This window comes from Theropithecus gelada, chromosome 8, assembly GCF_003255815.1.
Source record: "Theropithecus gelada isolate Dixy chromosome 8, Tgel_1.0, whole genome shotgun sequence".
Taxonomy (NCBI): Eukaryota; Metazoa; Chordata; class Mammalia; order Primates; family Cercopithecidae; genus Theropithecus; species Theropithecus gelada.
This window is the reverse complement of record NC_037676.1, coordinates 20501052-20517414: the sequence shown is the minus strand read 5'-3', so window position 1 is coordinate 20517414 and position 16363 is coordinate 20501052. Positions and strand designations below refer to the sequence as shown.

General features: G+C 37.0%; 1 protein-coding gene across 3 annotated transcripts in view; it reads right to left on the bottom strand.

Annotated features, from left to right (window-relative positions):
* The window catches only part of XPO7 (exportin 7), a 94232-nt gene that overhangs the window by 59982 nt on the left and 17887 nt on the right, over positions 1–16363 (bottom strand). The window lies entirely within an intron of this gene.

The window sequence follows — 16363 nt, the reverse complement described above, 5'->3', positions numbered from 1 at the left end:
AAACTGTTCTTTTTGATACTATGATTGTAGATACATGTCATTGTCTCTTTGTCAAAACCCACAGAGCACAACACTAAGAGTGCCCTTCAGTTGTTAATAATGTATCAATATTGGCTCATCAATTGTTAATATACCATACCAATGCAAGATGTTCGGGGTAACAGGGTATGTGAGAACTCTGTACTTTCTGCTCAATTTTTCTATAAACCTAAAACTGTTCTAAAAAATAAAGTCTAGTAAAAACATCTAATTTGCCAGTTTAAGACGTCCTATTCTTCCTTCCAGAGTTTTATCTTAATACTGGCTGGTTTACTAATCAATATTTAATACTAAAACATGACATTTTATATCCTAGCTTTCACACCCAACTCCCACTCCCTACCACCTGACATGGAAACAGAATGGTTACAATTCTCTAGCTGAAAACACAGGTGTTATAACACTGACATTCACTGTCAAAGCCAATGTAACCGAGCGTGGCTCTCTGCCATCTAAACTAGAATCCATACTGTACCTATCTGGTATAAAATATTTTTCTGCTAGAGGATCTATATAGAAAGTCCTTCAATTAGTTAGATTTATAAAGTCATTTCTAAGTAATGCTCATATTAAATAATCTACTGTTACTTTTCTAAATTATTGCCTGCCACCCATCCAAACATATGTCTCTACAGGTAGGTCAGCAAAGTATACTTTAGTTTGCTGTATGGGTCTTCTAAAATATAGCGTCTCTGGTGTTCTACCCTCCTTTCAAAATTCTGAATACAATTCTGACATACTTCAACAGTTGAAAATATTTTCTCTGTAAGTTCCTGCAGCTCAATCAAGCATTTGCTTCCATTAAAAAAAGAAAAAAAAAAATTCCAATACTCATTCACCTGAAGAACAGGGTTGATAGTAAATTGTAGCAGATTTGTTGTTACATAGTAGATATGTTACTGTTTAACAAAAAAGTCAGTGTGCAGCATACCAATACATTTATTTTTGAATATTCCTAATAGTTTTCATTTAAGAACTTGTTGCAGGAAATGACTATAGGTATTTTACCATCCCTCACATCCTAAAGTGGCATATTTTTTGGGCCAAAGTTTCACAAAGGAAGAAGGCAGGCCATCCTATGAAAGGAGAGAAGTAACACCTGCTGAACATGTTATTAATGCCGAGGAGACAATTTTCCACAATGTGGGGATGATACTGGATTTTTACTGAAATTTGCTGAGACTGGGCTGGTTATCATCAATCCCTCCTATTCTGATTAACTGCTGTGTCTCCATCACTTCTAGGGATTCACACTGTAGAGACAGCATCAGGATCGACAGTCATAAGACTCATAATTAATACGACTTAATGTAAATTCCAATACCATACATACTCTTCAGAAAGAATTTTCCAAAATACTGGGTTGAGAACATGAGGTTCTGAGAAACCTCAGTAATAGCTGGAGACAATAACAAAACAGTTGACAACACACTTACATGGCTACTGGTTCTTCTAAGTGTGACCAGATGCTGACAAGCTGCACTAATATTCAAACAAAATGGGCAGAAAAGCAGACTACTGAACATGCAAATCAGAAAAGGCCTTTAACTGGTGGTTTTATGCGCAGCTCTGTCCTAGACTATGTGACTCTGAAGTACCCTAATTCTTGAATGTTTCTATTCCATTACATGGGAAACAGGATCCATACAACAACAAATATCTGAGTACCTTTGTGCCAAGCACAATTCTAAATGGTTGATTAAACATATTATAATAAATTATAGGGTATGTTAGCAGGTGATAAATACTATGAAAAAAACAGACAAGAGTAAGGATGATTAAGAGTCTATGTGGGTATATAGAAATGCAGGTTGCAGTATTCAAAAGGGTAATTAAGGTAGGCCTCGCAGGTTTAAAAAAAAAAAAAAAAAGAAAAGGAGGTACTTAACCAAAGAGGTGAGCACATCTACCTATGTCACCTAACAAGGATTCTCTCTGGATAATGCCCACCAAGTCCTCAAAAGGGAAAGACTGTCAGTTTGCTGAGTACCAACTATGTGCTGATCCCTGTGCTAGGTACTTACTTACTTACTTTATTTACTTATTTATTTTACTCGCTCTGTTGCCCAGGCTGGAGTACAGTGGTATGATCTCGGCTCACCCCAGCCTCTGCCTCCTGGGTAGCTAGGATTACAGGCACGCACTACCACACCCAGCTAATTTTTTTTTTCGTATTTTTTGTAGAGTCGAGGTTTTGTTATATTGGCCAGGCTGGTCTCAAACTCCTGGCCTCAAGTGATCCGCCCTCCTCAGCCTCCTAAAGTGCTGGGATTATACGCATGAGCCACCACGCCAGGCCCTAGGTACTTTATATATACCTCATTTTCTATATAAATTTATGGTAGAATATCAAAATCCCATTGGTATTCTCATTTTCTAAAAAGTAAAAGGCAAATATAAATTTTACACAAATTAATTCAAGGAAAGGCTTCTGAAAAACAAATAGGAATATATATGTATATACTATATGTTTTTAATTCATAGAACTCTTTTAAATTAACAATCATCTGTTGCAAGATACATCAATTCGAATTCATCTAAGGAAAGTCCATGTAATATTATTTGTAGACTAATAAAGATAACTTGAAACTAATTTGACAATCTAGCAACCTAAGTGAAAACACCGCTAATGTTCCCCAAAACACACACGATGCAACCTAAACATGTCAACATAACCTCACCAACAAATCTTACTCATTTGATAGAGAGAGTAATTCTTACTTTTGTTCTCTTCAGAAGAACAAAAATTAGATCCTATAGTTTAGGAATATGAAATATTCCATCAATGAATGGCACTAAAGCTAATTAAACCTTCAGGTAAGTGTTTCTTTGAAAATGTCCTTGAACGTCTATGAAACAAGTGAGATTAAAAATGACCTTAAAAATTTATTTTGGAACTTAAATTTCTGATTCTGCTTTGGTGATTAGGTTTAAAGCAAAGTCCTTACAACTACCCACATTTTCGTTAGAAACGTAAAAGATTTCCCAAACTGCAATACATTAAATGTCTACCTGCAAATCTCTACCCAAAATGACCAACAGTGTTCAGTCAAGTTCAGAACTGAACAATACCTGAGAGCAAGAGACTGAAGACACCGAGGTCAAGTGCTTTTTAAAAACACAGCCTAGGGCCGAGTACAGTGGGGCTCACGCCTGTAAACCCAGCACTTTGGGAGGCCAAGGCAGGCAGATCACCTGAGGTCAGGAGTTTAAGACCAGTCTGGCCAACATGGCAAAACTCCGTCTCTACTAAAAATACAAAATTAGCTCGGTGGCATGCCCCTGTAATTCCAGCTACTCGGGAGGCTGAGGCAGGAGAATCGCTTGAACTCAGAAGATGGAGGGTACAGTGAGCCGAGATCGTGCTACTGCACTCTAGCCTAGGCAACAAAGTGAGACTCCATTTCAAAAACAACCACCCACCACCACCACCACCACCACCACCACCAGCCTGGGCATGACTGAGCTTCACCTGACTTCCGGCAGAGGGCAGTTGCTGCCATGCCTTTGTTGTTACATGGGGGAAAGAAAGTCATGAACCACATGGCCTTTAACACTATAGGTAACACTCCTATAGTGTTCACTATATTGCTCTTCTAAAATTTCTTCCCCCACATTGCTTTTAACTGAATTCTTAAATGCTAACCCTTTCTGTAACTACTTTGACACAATTAATGCATAAAAAAGATGTTCCATCTGAGTGGAAACAATGAGAGAAGTATCACACATAGTAAGAATCTAAGAATTATCAGTGCCATGCTATCAGTATGTAGGCTTCAGACAAGGGCAGCTATATGGGCAACTGCCTCTAGGCAGACAATGGGCTAAGGATGTCTGGGTCAGTATTTTGTATTCTGATGGCTGGCAGAGCAACAACGGAATCCCCATGACTTGTGCTACCCTAGGAACTAAAGTCACTTAATTATAAATGCAGAAATTAAACTTCACAGGGTGAGAATAAACAATTTTATGTATAACGTTAATTTTGGAACTAACGTGTCAGTTCATGAGATTTTTCTGAAAAATGTGATTCAACAGTAAAACAGAAATTAGAAGCAGGGATACCATTTGAACAGAGAGATCAGCAAACCTTTAGAAAACTAAGTTGACTTGTGGAAACTTTCATCTGTTCTCATCTCAGGGCCCATAACTTGCGACTGCTGCCAGAAGCCCACAGACTGAGGGGCATATTTCCTGGTAATGACTCAAGTAACTATGGATGAGTCTACACAATCAGTAGCTATGCTCTTTAGGGTGACTTTTTAAAGGATCCTTGGAGGAACCAAATGGTTTCTCTGAAATAATCCCACATCTATCTAGTCTGAGAATGTGTCATTCCTAAAACCTGTGATGCCTTCTGGTGTGTAAAATGTTAAATGAATTCAGGAAGATTCTGGCATAGATGCTTTTGATAGGATGCTGAATTCTGGCCTCTCAATACTTATTTTTCTGGAGAAGGATGAATTAAAAAAAAAAACAAAACTAGAAAAGCTCAGTTCCTCATCTTATATTAGGTTGAACCATATGAAAATGCCAAATATCCAAATATTTTTGACTGGTAAAAATGACAATTTTATGTGAGTCAATCTAGTATATAAAAACATTTAAAAACTCCTTTAAAGTATAGTCATGCCTTGCTCATCGACAGGGATACAGTCCGAGAAATGCAGCCTTAGGCAATTTCACTGTTGTGTGAACATCAGAGTGTACTTACACAAACCTAGATGGCATACCTGCAATACACCTAAGCTATACGGTATAGCCTACTGCTCCGCGGCTTCAAACCTGTACCACGTCACTGTACTGAATACCTTCGGCAACTGTAACACAATGGTCTTTGTGTATCTAAACACATAAGCAGGTATGTTTAAAGTACTATGTTGTGCTATGATAGCTATGTCACTAGGCAACAGGAATTTTTCAGTTACATTATAATCTTATGTGACCACTGTCACGTATGTGGTCCATCGTTGACCAAAATGTCGCTATTCAGGGCATGAATGCACTTTGAAATCTGCACTCTGCTTCTAATTAAGGGTTGGGTTTCACTTTTAGGTCAATATATGAGAGTAAGAGTATTACAAATTTGATAAGTAATCTGACTTTGAATTCATCTATTCTAAACTTACTCTCTCATTACTCTTCAATGAGAATCCTCTGGTCTCTCTGGTTTTCAAATCCACTGTGCTCCTTCTTCCTCTGGGCTTCAGACCTGCTAGTTTTTTGTTTGTTTGTTTTGTAGTTTTATCCTATAGTTCTATCTGTTTTTACTGTATATATTCTGAAGCTATTTCACAAAGCACATACAACTTGAGGAGCTCAATCTTTTGTTATTTAGTGACTCTTGTAATCTGTAAAGGCCTCTGTCAGAATGTGTTATTAATCTTTCCTCCCATTTGTAGATTGCTTTTTCCCTTGTGTGGTCATCTTTTGATGACCATACATTCTTAATTTTAACACAGCCTAATTTATCATTATCTTCCTTTATGATGAGTCCTTTGCTTGCCCTTTTGGAGAAATCTTTCCCTATCCTAAAGTCATAAACATCTTCTTTTCTATTATCTTCTAAGAGCTGTGTTTCTTTTGTTTTCACCCAAGATCTAAAAGCCTGTTGAGTATTGTGTATGATATGTGTCTACGTTGCAGGGGTAGTGGTGATGGTATTAGTAAGGTTTAATTTCCTTTACAGTATTATTTTCAATTCACGCAACCTGGCTTTTCATTTTGAGGTTACTTAATATTTGTGATTACTGATATACCTCAGACTCCTCTGTCCCTTATTCCTTTGTGCTATATTTGTCCTATTTTTCCTTTTTTAAAGTTTTTGCTTGTTTTTGAATTCCATTTTTCTCCCCAGTACTAGTTATCACATATTCTAAAAAAAAGTCCAAAATTAGGCAGTATCTTATTCCTTCCGTCTTGAGTAACAGTGACCTTAGAAGATAAACTCCAATCAGTTGTCTCCTGTGTTACGCTGTTACTGTCCCTTATTTTGGCTTTGTCTCCACCGCCCTAAAAATTAAACAATACTATTATATCATACAATGTTTAGATTTACCTATGCTTACCAATTTCTTTGGTCACCTTTACTTCTTTCATAACCAAACACTTCTATGGGACTTTCCTTCTTTAAGTATATCCCTTACAGAAGTTCCTTAAGTAAAGATGTGCTGGTGGTAAACTCAGTTTGTGTTTATCTAAAAATGACTTTCAGTGCCCTCATTCTTGAAAGATAATTTTGTTGGGCACACAATGCTAGGCTGACATTCACTTTTCTCTTTTGGCTTCCAGGTTGCTGTTGAGATGTCTTTATCTGCCAGTCTGTTCTCCGTAGGTGATGTTTTCTTTCTGAGATGTTTTGTCTTTAATATTTGTGGCTTTACTATAAAGTGTGTAGGTATGAGTTTTAAACATTTATCCTGTTTTGAGAATCACTTGAACCCAGGATGCAGAGACTGCAGTGAGCCAAGATCACACCACTGCAACTCCAGCCTGGATAACAGAGCAAGACTCCGTCTCAAAAAAAAAAAAAAAAAATCCTGTTTTGTATATGTGGAACTTCTTTAACTTAGATTCATGCTTTTTTTTTTTTTTTTTCCATTCTAGAAAAGCCTCTCCTCTAGTCTCTTTCTAGTTATTTCATGGTATCTTACCCTCCATGTCTCTTAACCATTTGTACTTTTCATGTTCTTTGTCACCCTGTGCTGTAATCTGAACAGTATCTTCAGATCTTCTAGTTCTCTTCTACACTATCTAATATGCTAATCTATTCACTGAGTTCTAAATTTCAACTGTTATATTTTAAACTTATATTTGATACTTTTTCAAGTATGCCTTGTTGTTTCTGACGACTTTTTGGTTGCTTATTTTTCCTTTTAAATATTATTTTGTCAAGCATTTAACTTAAATTCTGTATCTGATGATTTTCCAGTATCTGAAGTCAGTATCTGATGTGTGAGCATGGGAGGATGGGGTAATCTAAACCTGCTACTTGCAGCTTGTGCTGAATCTCTTCTATGGTGGCTTTTCCCATGCAGATGCATGTATGTGTGGTAGTTTTTGTTTATAAGCTCATAATATGTTGACACAAATCTATGGAAATCCCGAGCACCTCCATTTTCCTGTTTCTGTTAGTGGCTATGGAGAGCTAACAACTCCAAGGTGCTTTCTAGGGTCCTGAAGTCTCAGCTTCGGCTTCCTCATCTGGCAGCGGGTGTAAGTGTTTCACTTTGGCATTTGACCCTACAGCAATTTTGACTTCACTACTCCCAACACTCCAGTCTGACGAACAGGTTCATTTAAGTTAATTAATGGGAGTGAGGGTATTGAGATTTCCCTTATTTCTTGCAAGCTTGCCAATGTATTAAAAAAGGAGGCTTATTCAAATTTAAACAGGATCTACTTATAGTACAGTGATAAGGCACTTTAGAATAATTGGTTTGCCATACAATAGGAAATGGAATTCTTACTCATTTTTGCTCCCAACGGATTTTCCTTACTTTGAGTAAGGCTGACTATGTATTTAAAAGGATTTGTTTCAATATTTTATTTACTAAGCAATTTTGGATGTTGTATAGTAGGAGGATTTTCAGATAATGTACCATGCCACACGCTAAAAATTTCATTAGACCTATTTTTTCTCAAACATGTTGTTAAACTATATCTTTCCTGTTTTATACCTATGCAGTTTTTTCATACCTACCTGCAGGATCTTGCATTTGTATGAAATTTTATCTTGTCAGATTTGGAGAACTGTTCCAGTATAATTTAGACATCTTTCTAGCTCTTATCAAATAATCTACCCCCCGTCTATGACCAGCATGTTAAGACTTTTATCCCAGCAGTTTTTCATGTGAGTTTCCTTTGCGAGTAAAGGGTAATTCCTTTGCGATTAAAGGAAAGAACATTCCTTATTTTAAAATTTTATTTTATTATTTCTGAAATGGCATCTCACTCTGTTGCCCAGGCTAGAGTACAGTGGTGTGATGTCAGCTCACTGCAGCCTCTGCCTCCTGGGTTCAAGCGATTCTCCAGTCTCAGCCTCCTGAGTAGCTGGGATTACAGTTGTGCGCCACCACGCCCAGCTAATTTTCTATTTTTAGTAGACGTGGGGTTTCACCATGTTGGCCAGGCTGGTCTCGAACTCCTGACCTCAGGTGATCCAGGCGCCTAGGCCTCCCAAAGTGCAGGGATTACAGGGCCACCGCGTTTGGCCCTTATTTTTTATTTTTGATGGCATGTGGAATGTATAACTCACAGGGGGTATTCAATAAATGCATACTGAATGAATGTCCTTATCTAAGTTACTGATACGGGACAAGCTCATGGTCAGAGTCCTGGGCCTTAGACTTTGTTCCTAGCTGTCAGTGATTCACTGATTACCACTCTTGGATATGGCCATTCAACTAGTTACTCAATGATTCAACGAATATTTGAGACTGCATTAAATTTTACATTTTAGTCAATTACCTAATGTCTATGAGGGTATTCAGAGAGATTTTATCAGATGCTTTGTTAAACTCCAGATACATTTTTGCCTCTAACATTTCCCTTTTCTACGAACATTATTAGCTTGTCTTAAATCCTTCATGAAGCTTTTCTGAATATTCAGACCATATTACTCTCTCCGGCACAACTTTGAATTCAGCAATATACTTTTTAAATACTTTAATCGTATGCTGCCTTTTTCTTTGACTATTTAGTAAGATTATAACTTATCTTCCCATGATATTCCACAGTGTTGAACATACAGCAAGCAGTCAATAAATAAATGCTTTTTAATAGCAGGATGTCTTTCAAATGTGTGAGATATTTGGGTGAGAAAACGAGAATTCTCATCTTAGCCCTACCCTCACTAGTGGGAAAATAGGAGGGAAAAAATAGGATTCTGTATTTACTCTCAAGGGAGGGAAATAAGGAACATTTTACGCGTTTAACAAAATGACTCACCCTTTAATAGTATCAAAATCTGGTTTTATATCCTTAAATCTAAATTTCTTCAAATAAATTACGGCAAGAAACGCTTGTGAGAAAAATGTATTCAGTTACAGTAATCCAAAGAATAAAAGGGGCTATACATTTCTCACATGATGTGAATTAGAATACTTTAAAACATGCTGTCAATCACCATAGCATTCTAACACTAAAGTCCCAAATATTTTATTTAATTCATGACACTTGAAGGGAACTGCCATAAAATATCAAGTTCTTAATTCTTGACAAGCCAGGGAAAGCTGTACTGTGTGCCAATTCCCTAAAAATCCAAGTAGTTAGTTTCATCTTTCTAAAAAATTAACCTGAGAGTGCTGGATATAACAGCCAGTGAGGATATATGAAGTTTTTCAGTTCATAGGTTCCCAAAATGTGGTCCATGGGCTCCTGGGGGTTACTGAAACTTAGGAGGTCTCTAAGAGCTAAGTTATTTTCATAGCAATACCAAGACATTATTTATATACTTTGCTATACTGACATTTGCACAAACAGTACACCAAAGGTACAAAGGCCATGGTGGATAAAACAGCTGGTACTTTATCACAAACTAAGGTAGTGGCATCAAAGTGGAGTGGGAGCCATTATATTCTTCACTGCCACACACTCATTTAAAACAAAACAAAACAAAACAAAAACCGAGCCAGTTTAAAGTAAGATTGCCCTTCATAAAGAAGCAGAAAAAGTATTATTTTTACTAAATCTCAACTTGAGGACACATCTTTGTACTATTCCATGCAACAATATGGGAAGCATAAATAAATATTTCTGCTGCATACCAAGGGGTTTTCATGTAAGAGTAAGGAAAGTTCAGATATGGTTTCAGATTCCACATTGCAATTAACCTTCACAAAACTATCACTTGTTGAAGAAGTGTTGAAGAATACTCACAATTATCTAAAAGGCTATTAAAATACTCCTCCCCTTTCAAATTACGTATCTGTGTGAGGCTGGATTTTTATCACACACTTCAACCAAAACAATGTATCATAAATAGTCTGAATGCAGAAGTAACTATGAGAATCCAGCTGTACTCTAATAAGATACATATTAAAGAAATTTACAAAAAATTATAAAATAATGCTACCTTACTAAAATTGTGTGCTTTGGCTTGAAAAAGCTTTTCACAATAATGTCTATAATGGGTTTAAGAAGGTTATTTTAAATGAATCACATATTCTAAAAATTGTTTTAATTTCTACAGCAAATATTTTAGCTGTAAGCCACATAAAAGCTCTTTGAGGTCCTTGAAAATATTAAAGAGTGTAAAAAGACCCTAAGACCAAAAAAGTTGGGAACTGCTGCTACAGACGATGAAAAGCTTCCCCCTGGGGAGTCCCGCGCCACTTTACACACAGTAGGACTTACAAATGATCTACTTTATCTTATTTACCAAGAAATACTTAGGAATACTATTTGCTACCTCTGTATCTTCTCCAATATTGCAATGTATGACCAATGATATTATTATAAGAACATCATTCAAGTCCAGGATCAGAACTTTGCCAACCACCCCCAGAAGCCCTTTCCATGTGCCTTATCCCAAACATAACACCCTCCCCTCCCTGATGTAAGTAACCATTACTGACTCTTTTTTTTTTTTTTTTTTGAAATGGAGTCTCGCTCTGTCACCCAGGCTGGAGTGCAGTGGCCGGATCTCAGCTCACTGCAAGCTCCGCCTCCCGGGTTTACGCCATTCTCCTGCCTCAGCCTCCCGAGTAGCTGGGACTACAGGCACCCGCCACCTCGCCCAGCTAGTTTTTTGTATTTTTTAGTAGAGACGGGGTTTCACCGTGTTAGCCAGGATAGTCTCCATCTCCTGACCTCGTGATCCACCCGTCTCGGCCTCCCAAAGTGCTGGGATCACAGGCTTGAGCCACCGCGCCCGTCCCATTACTGACTTTTATAGTAATCACTTCCTTGTCATTTTCTTTTTATGGTTTTAGCATCTATGTGTGCTTTAGACATTATAGTTTATTTATTTTGTCCATCAGAATAAAAAACTGGCAGCCTAGGCAACATCCTGAGACGCCAACTCAACAACAACAAAAATTTAGAAAATTCACTACTGGTGTCATAGGCCAGTAGTCCCAGCTAGTACTTGGAAGGCTGAGGCGGGGAGGATCGCTTAAGCCTAGAAGATAGAGTCTGTGAAAAACAAACAAACAAACAAATGAAAATACCTTTTAGGTCTCTTTTAATCCACAGGTTTCTCCAGCATCCCTTTCATTTCCTTATATAGTTGGCCTTCTGTATCTGTGGATTCTGTTACCTATGGACTCAACCAACCATGGATTGAAAATATTTGGAAAACAAAATTTTGTCTGTCTGTACTGAACATGTATAGACTGTTTTTCTTGTCATTATTTCCCAAAAAATACAGTATAACAACTATTTATATAGCATTTACCTTGTATTAGCTAGTACAAGTAATCTAGAGATGATTTAAAGTATATGAGTCTGAGTGCAGTGGCTCCTGCCTATAATCCCAGCACTTTGAAAGGCCAAGGCAAGAGGGTTGCTTGAGCCCAGGAGTTTGAGATCAGCCTGGGCAATGGGGCTAGACCCCGTCTCACAAAAAAAATTTTCTTAACTAGTCAGGTGGCACCCCCCGTAGTTCCACCTTCTAGGGAGACCAAGGTAGGAGGATTGCTTGAGTCCAAGGAGTGGGCTGGTGGCGTGGTCGAGGTAGCAGTGAGCCAGGATTGTGCCACTGCACTCCAGCCTGCAAGACAGAGCAAGACCTTGACTCAAAGAAAAAAAAAAAAGCATATAGGAGGATATACTTATTATATGCAAATACTAATCCATTTTCTATCAGGGACTTAAGTATCCTCAAGATTTACATATATGGGGAAGGTCTGGAACCAATCCTCCATAGACACCAAGGCATGACTGTAATTTACCTATTGAAGAACCCAGGCTGTTTGACCTATAGAGTTCCCTAGTTTTAGGTTGTGCTGATTACAGATACTTGGTATAATCCAGCATGTACCTCTGTTTGGGGTATTTCCTGAAAACTAACAGATAGATCCGGAGACTGGATCAGACTGAGGTTCTTCTAATGGCAAGATTACATACAGGTAGTGTTTTGGACAAGACTTATACAGGATGATCAAAATGCCTGACCACTGGCCAGGCACGGTGGCTCATGCCTGTAGTCCCAGCACTTTGGGAGGCCAAGGCAGGTGGATCACCTGAGGTCAGGAGTTCGAGACCAGCCTGGCCAACACAGAGAAACCCTGTCTCTACTAAAAATTCAAAAATTAGGCGGGTGTGGCGCATGCCTATAATTCCAGCTACTCGGGAGGCTAAGACAGGAGAATTATTTGAACACACGAGATGGAGGTTGCAGTGAGCCAAGATCATGCCACTGCACTCCAGCTTGGGTGACAGAGTAACGACTCCAGTTCCAAAAAAAAAAAAAAAAAAAGCCTGACTTTGACTTTGTATATTTTTGTAATCCCGTGAGCCACTGTTGCTTACTACCCATACTTCCCACGTCTCTCCAGTCAGTGGGGACTACAAAATGGTGATACTTTAATTCCATCATTTCTTTTTCAGTTATTAGTCAGAATACACTTAACAAAACATTTTATTACTCATCTACTACTTGGTTATCTATTGGTTTAGCTCACAAAAGGGCAGGGTAAATACTTGATTCTTTTCCTATATCAATTTTCAAGATAATGAATTGGTATTGGTATTCTACCATCCTCTGAAGGTGGTGTTATTTTTACTATTACTTTTAAAATATCATTAAGAACTCATGGATTTAAACATATTTGATCAATCTCTGCCAAATTTTCAAACAGCACATTCTGGCTACTAAGGACTAGATAGCTATTTAGATTTAGGAGTGTGAAGATCAACTTCACATTTGAAAAGCTATATTTCCATCAGCAAAGGTATTTCAGTTCTGAAAAGGATAATAACTCATTAGTTCTCAAAAATATGACAGAATTCAGGGAGATTATAAAGTATAACGTTCTTAACACATATACAAAGAAAATAAATTCAGATAAAATTTAAAAGACTAGTAAATGTTTGCTAATTACATTTGAAAGTATTCTTCAATGAGTTCCCCTTGGTTTTCAGAATAAAACTAAATCTCATTAGCTTAGCTCATAAAGCATGTTATGATTTGGTCTCTTCAGTCTCATTTCTTGCCACTTTGTCATTTATCCTCTGATCGTTTCAGGTAGTATTAAAAAAAGTTGTTCATTTTGGAGATACTGTTTTCCTGATATGTTTAAAAATTAATCCACAAAAATCTAGAGACAGCTCATATTACAAGTATTCCACAAGAATCGGACTCAATTAATTTTGGCATTAAAAAATCATTACTTGGTTGTTGGAAGTAATTGCCCTAAAGCAACTTTAAAAATCCAAAACAGACCGGGCACGGTGGCTCACGCCTATAATCCCAGCACTTTGGGAGGCCAAGGCAGACGGATCACCTGAGATCGGGAGTTCGAGACCAGCTTGACCAAAACGGAGAAACTCTCGTCTCTACTAAAAATACAAAATTAGCTGGGCATGGTGGCGCATGCCTGTAATCCCAGCTACTTGGGAGGCTGAGGCAGGAGAATCGCTTGAACCCGGGAGACAGAACTTGTAGTGAGCTGCGATTGCGCCATTGCACTCCAGCCTGAGCAAGAAGAGCAAAACTCCACCTTTAAAAAAAAAAAAAAAAATCCAAAACCAAGTTACTGCTTGAAAACAATGGGCATATTCCATAGGCAAAACCTACACCTATCTATTTTTAAGATGGAAAGAATATGTAAAGAACAAAATAAGGATACAAGAGCTAAAAACTACATTATTTCATTTTATTATCACCTTGAAATTTCCAAAGGGGAGTATTTTTCATGTTCCCAGTGAAAAAAAATTATGTAAATAAAATCCTGCTGTTACCAAATGAGACATGAATAAGACTTTCCCAAAAAGATAATTTTCAGGCAGAAGGGCAATTATCCTAAACATTTAAAAGTATAATATGAGATTTAAAAGGCCCAGGCTCCTCATTCTCATTAAGCAGCATGCATAAAACCTCAAGAATCATTTATAACATTTCTCAATCTGGGATCCTGAGATAAGTCTCAGTGCTCCATGAGTTCTCTATGAGTTTTTTTTTTTTTTTAATGATGTATTTTCTTTCTTATGACTGTTAAAAAAGTTAATATAAGGGTATTCGGAATCATCTGGCTGATCACCTTCATATCTAGTACTGTATCATGCTTGGTTTTCACATTCCTGTTTAGGGGTGACTAGTGTCAAGTAGCTATAACTTAATCGTCGAGGACTAAATAAAAGGTGCAGAGGTGAACCTAATATGTAAACGATGCATCCTACCAAGTGAAAGCCAAATTACATTATGAATGAGTTTCTCAGTGCCTTGAATGCAGAAAAATGGTGAGAAAATTGAGTCATCACATGGCATACCAGCAGTCTTGATATACTGAACTAAAAAAAAACTTACAGTGACTGCTTAATGGGTATAGGGTTTCTTTGTGGGGTGATGAAAATGTGAATTAGACAGATAGTGCTAATGGTTGTACAATATTGTGAATGTACTGGAAGTCAATGAATTCTCTAACTTTCAAATTTTAAGTTTTATGTTATGTAAATGTTAACAAAAATAGAAAAGAAAGTATGGTATACCAGTCAGCATTATAGACATTATCATCTAATATATTAAATATATGTTGCTAATTTGAACGTAATTGGTTTTGTGGTTTGTTTTAAATCTGTAAATCAGTTTATAGTTGCACAAGAAGACAACCCTGAGGAATTTACATCTATTTTTATGTTTGTTAATATCTGTTGCATTAAAACCAAAATAATTTAAATCAATACCAGAGGGCTTGTGAGACACCAATAGCCATTTAAAGGGGGGCTATATATTAAGAAAGTTTGAAAAAAAACTGATATGAAAGGCTCATAAATATTATCTATATCTTATTTCTCTGAAACTTTAGTAAAAAAGTTTAATGAAAGTGGGAGTTTAATGCAAAATTTATATCTACTTTATAAATTACTCCAAAACCTTTTAAGATTCTCATTTACTCACGTAACATTTCTACTTGCAAAAACTAATAATTAATTTGAACATATCTGCTTAACAAATATATACTGCTTTTATAAAAGAGGAACAAAGATACCAAGAATCGGATACTGACTTCCTTTTTGGTCCAGGGTACTTCAATTTCTGCTTGATCCTCTACAATTAAACAGGGTTACCAATAAATAACTTCTGATGATTTTAGTGAACCTTTCAATAATTAATGAACTAACTCCAAAGAGAAATCTCTTCCCTGTGCTGACAAATGGTAGCTGTTGTAGATGGGGACACTGCAGTGACAGGAGCAGTGACGGGAACAGAGGGAAACAGCCATGAGCTACTTCAGAATCCTAGGAAATTAGACAAGCACAGTTTGAAAAGTACACTAAACTCAGCTCCTGTGGAGTCTGCCAGCAAAACATCAATTAAAAGTCTTCCCTATTATATGAGTACTAAGAGGTTTAATCTTCTTGGTAACTATTACCGTAAGATATTAAAAGTGCTTCAGCCTGAAACGTAACAGATCAAGATGTTTTAAAAAGCAAACAGTTTAATGACCGAACTCAAGTGTGTTTTGGAAATACATTTAACACATCCAAATAAGATTCATTCATTTATTCGACTAATATGAATTTGTGTATGCCCTATGGTGGTCGTTCATAATCTACCAATGATTATATAAATTACACGTTAATCTAAACATTTTCTAGCCATGCCAAAAATTCCACAAGATAGGCAGTTTTGAAATTTTTAACCTCTTATTGTGCTATGCATTAAAAATAAGGTATAATTTTGGAACTAACAGATTAGTCAAAGTCTGAGTCTGTTAAGAGCGATCTAAAGGTTGATGGCAGAGTGAGTTTTTATTTTGCTAAGGCCAGTATGTAACAGGAAGGCACTTAGGTCAGTAGTCTGTCGCCTTGTTAACCACTCAACAATGCTCTCCCCTCAACTCTCATTTCACCTGCAAAACTACCCCATATGAAGTAAATATTATTCCTCTTTTTCAAATGAAAAAAAAAAGAGAAAACCCCCCAGAAAATTCTACCTATAGAGCAGTCGGTGTTTCACACTGACCACTAATAGGATTACACGATAAAAAAAATTCCAATTTGGGAACTGCCCAGTTAACCAATTTTAAACAGAAGTTAACTCGTTTTTAAACAGAAGAACTCGTAAGAGTCTTTAGTATGCTAATATACGCCAAAAATTTCTAAGAGAAAGATAAAATACATAGTTTCCAACTTTAAGATCAAATAATACTTGTTGTGG